General features: G+C 51.7%; 1 pseudogene; it reads right to left on the minus strand.

Moving 5' to 3' along the window:
• Nucleotides 1-1,955: 1,955 nt before the first annotated feature.
• On the minus strand, nucleotides 1,956-3,233 carry LOC116565138 (annotated as a pseudogene).
• Between the last annotated feature and the right edge of the window lie 1,094 nt (nucleotides 3,234-4,327).

Genomic DNA, 4,327 nt, shown 5'->3' on the forward strand with positions numbered 1-4,327 from the left:
CTGCTGCACCTGGCCTCTGTGCTGCCCCTGGCCTCTGTGCTGCACCTGGCCTCTGCTGCACCTGGACTCTGTGCTGCACCTGGCCTCTGCTGCACCTGGACTCTGTGCTGCCCCTGGCCTCTGCTGCCCTTGGCCTCTCCTGCACCTGGCCTCTGCTGCCCCTGGCCTCTGTGCTGCACCTGGACTCTGCTGCACCTGGACTCTGTGCTGCCCCTGGCCTCTGCTGCCCCTGGCCTCTGCTGCACCTGGCCGCTGCTGCACCTGGCCTCTGCTGCCCCTGGTCTCTGCTGCCCCTGGGCTCTCCTGCCCCTGGCCTCTGCAAACTCGGGTGCCCTGGAGCTTCCTACCCAGAATCAAGTGCTGTGCACACTGTGAGCTGCTCCTGACCCCAGGCCCATCCTTCTCTCTGTTCATTTTGGTTTGGCAGATGACAGAGCTCTCAGTGGGGCCTGAAACCTCGATAGACACGGCTGTCTTTGTAAGAAGGGCCCTCTTTCTTGTGAAATCACTTTTATTCGGGTTATAGAGATCTGTCATGGAGAGCTTGGATACTGAATAATAATGTGGGGAAATGATCACTAGGTACTGTTGAAGAAAAAAGCAAGGACCAAACAGTGTATATGGTAATGATCTTGTTTCTCAATACAAAACAAAACAGACACTACACAAACAGACCTAAAGGAAAATGATCGTGCATAAAAATATCCTTTTGGGGCCGGGGGCTGCGGCGCATGCCTGTAATCACAGCACTTTGGGAGGCCAGGGCAGGAGGATCGCTTGAGCCCAGGAGTTCAAAACCAGCCTCGGCAACAAAGCGTGACTTCATCTCTACAAAAATTAAAAAGAAATTAGCCAGCCACTGGTGTGGGAACCCAGGAGGTCAAGGCTGCAGTGAGCTATGATTGTGCCACTGCACTCTAGGCTGGGCGACAGACCTGGACCCCATCTCTCTCTCTCTCTCTCTCTCTCTCTCTCTCTCTCTCTCTCTCTCTCAAGGGAGAGTTTTTGGATTGTTGCACTGTACAGGTGATGACAATTCTCTTTATTTTACTTATCTGTTCTGAATGGCTTTCCACAGTAAACAAGTTTTTTTTTTTTTTTTCCTAAAAAGAAGGGATTATAAATGTTCATTTTTAAAGGAAACATAGATCACAGCACCAGAGGGAAGAGACCCAGCAGATGGGTCCTATGCACAAACTTGCTTCCCAGGGACCCACAAGTCACCCCGGAGGTAAAGTATATGTTTACATCAACGTTCCAAGATGAGGGTTGCTATTAACAAGTTGATGTTCCCAGCATTGAAATCTGTTCCCATTTGAACAAATATTCCTCTTAGGAATAGTAGACGGCTTCCCAGCAAGATGATTTAAGCAAAGGTCATAGGTTCTGTGTGTCTAAAAATGTAACCCTGGAATTCTCTTTGGGTGAAAGCATTGTTACATGTCTCAGACAAGGAATGTTCAATTCAACACTGAAGCACAAGTTTGCTTGTGAGCTGTTACTGCAGACTTGCCTGAGATGCATCCAGCCCAGAAGGGCAGGCATGGTGGGTGGGCAGCGTGTAGATGGAGGGGGACCAACCAGGAGAAGACACAAAGATCTATTTTTGAGGCTTATTTCCCATCTAAAAGTCCAGCTCCATTCTAGTGGCCAGAATTGACTGCAGAGAAGGCAGGGTGCCCAGGAAGGGGACTGTGTGGGGGACATAGCATTACCTCTGCCACAGGAGCCTTGCAAGGCTCAGCTGACACTCCATCTCCCTGCACGCCTTCAGGGGTCCTTCTTGTCCTCTGAACTCTTCTGGTGTTTCCTGCATGGATGCCCATCTCATACCTTTTAATTTTTTAATTTTCTATTTTATATTTATTTTTATTTAAAAAATTTTTTGACCTCCAATGACCTCTGAACTTTTTATTGGCCACCTGCTCCCCAAAAAGTACCCTACTTCTGCTGGCTTAATGTCTCAGAACTTTGGTGTCGTTGGTCTCAGACACCACTTTGCCACCCACCATGCGGCGGGTGGTGGTCTTCCGGATGGTTTGCATGGGTTTGCTGTCCAGGGCATCAGCAAGATTGACGTCCTCGCCTTCTTCCAGCAGGCGGCGGTAGGTGGCGATCTCAGCCTCCAGCCTGACCTTGATGTTCAGCAGGGCCTCGTACTCCTGGGCCTGGCGCTGTCCCTCTGCCCAGGTCTGTGCCAGCTCCGACTCCAGGGGCAGTAGGATCCCATTGAGCTCCTCCATCTGCAGGGCACAGCGGGCCTCCACCTCCCTCAGGCTGTTCTTCAAGCTGGCCTTCATATTTCTCGTGGAGTCGGGGCCGATCTCCAAGGACTGGACTGTACATCTCAGCTCCGCGAGCGTCATCTCAGCAGCTCCAACCTCGGCGGACTGCGTAGTGACCACTGTGGTGCTGTCCTCAGCCTGCTGAGACCAGCACTTGTCTGGCTTCGCTCGGTTCTTTGTCGTATTGGCCCTGGATGTCTGCCATGATCGTGGCGAGGTCCTGAGATACGGAGGCATCTACTTCCACGGTCAACCCAGAGCTGGTAATCTGGGCTTGGAGGCCTTTTACTTCCTCTTCATGGTTCTTCTTCACGAGAGCAGCTCCTCCTTGAAAGCCTCGATCTCTGTCTCCAGCTGCAGCCGAGCGACACTGATGTCATCAATGGCCTTGTGGAGCCCATGGATGTCACTCTCCACACACTGGCGCATGCACAGCCCTGTCTCATACTTGACTCTAGAGTCATCAGCAGCAAGACGGGCATTGTCGCTTTGCAGAACGATGTGGGCATTGTCCACAGTATTTTCGAAGATCTGAGCCCTCAGGTCTTCAATGGTCTTGAAGTAATGGCCCCAGTCTCTGACCTGGGGTCCCTTCTTCTCCAGGTGCTCCTGGATTTTACTCTCCAGCTTCCAATACTCAGTCTCCAGGCTCCTCACTCTGTCCAGGTAGGAGGCCAGGTGGTCGTTCAGGCTGTGCACAGTCTCCTTCTCATTCTGTATTCCTCCCATTCCTGCCAGACCCCCTGCCATGCCCGTGACCAGACCCCTAGACCCCATACAGTCCCAGAAGCTGGTGGAGTGGGACACGGAGATCCGGGAACCAGAGCCCCCCGCCCCTGCATAGATGCTGGCTGCACTGCTGACTAGCCGGCTGCAGTAACTGGCCACCTGGACAGAGCCCAGGGACCGGTAGTTGGTGGAGAAGGTGGAGCAAGTGGTAAAGCTCATCCTGTCCATAGAGGAGGGTGGGAGGACAGGACTCAGGCTTTGCGGACAACCTGTTTGTTTTTTTCAGATGGAGCCTTGCTCTGTCACCCAGGCTGGAGTGCAATGGCATGATCTCAGCTCACTGCAACCTCCACCTCCCAGGTTCAAGCGATTCTCTTGCCTCAGCCTCCCAAGTGTCTGGGATAACAGGTGCCTGCCCCCATGTCTGGCTATTTTTGTATTTTTCATAGAGGTAGGAGTTCACCATGTTGGCTAGGCTGGTCTCGAACTCCTGATCTCAAGTGATCTGCCCGCCCAAATCCCAAAGTGCAGGGATTACAGGCTTGAGCCACAGCACCTGGCCATCATTTTGTATCTTTTTAAAGGCCGCATTCTGTCTCTCGACTAGAGGGAAGCTCTTTGTCCTGTATCTCTTTTTTCCCCAGTGTCCAACGCAGGGCTCAGACAGGGTTGGACACAGCCATCAGTGGCCAAGGGATGACTTAGATGCTCAAAAATGTGCGATCTGGCTGTGTCATTTCTGAAAATAGTTCTGTGAAATGCCACAGTTAACAGCCACTTGCTGGGTTAACTCAGTGATGGAACTAGATACAGTGACTAGAGAGAATCCAAACAGTATCGAGGCCCAAGGCCAGCTGCCTTATTGATTCAGTCGGCAGGGAGAAAGCTCTCCAGCCAGAGTACCCAGAGGTGTAGCGGCTACCTTCAGGGACCCATGTCCTGGATAGTTACAGGACGTGGTTCTAGGTGTTCTTGTCAATGATCGTATTACTTGGTGCAGCTAAATAAGGGTTTATTCAGTGATCAAGCAGCATTTTTAAAAATGCATGCTTCCTGAGTGCTAAAAACGGAATTAAAGGCAGCCAGTGCTTGCAGAACAGCTCATTTACCTTTCTCTATCTGTGAAGAAATATGGAGAGATCCTAGGCCTTAACAGGATCTTTTCTTTTTTTTTTAGATGGAGCCTCGTTCTGTCGCCCAGGCTGGAGGACAGTGACACGATCTCGGCTCACTGCAACCTCCATCTCCCAGGTTCAAACGGTTCTCCCACCTCAGCCTCCCCAGTAGCTGGGATTACAGGTGCCTGCCACCAC

Source organism: Sapajus apella, unplaced genomic scaffold, assembly GCF_009761245.1.
Source record: "Sapajus apella isolate SASKATOON/1434 unplaced genomic scaffold, GSC_monkey_1.0 scaffold39, whole genome shotgun sequence".
NCBI classification, from domain to species: domain Eukaryota; kingdom Metazoa; phylum Chordata; class Mammalia; order Primates; family Cebidae; genus Sapajus; species Sapajus apella.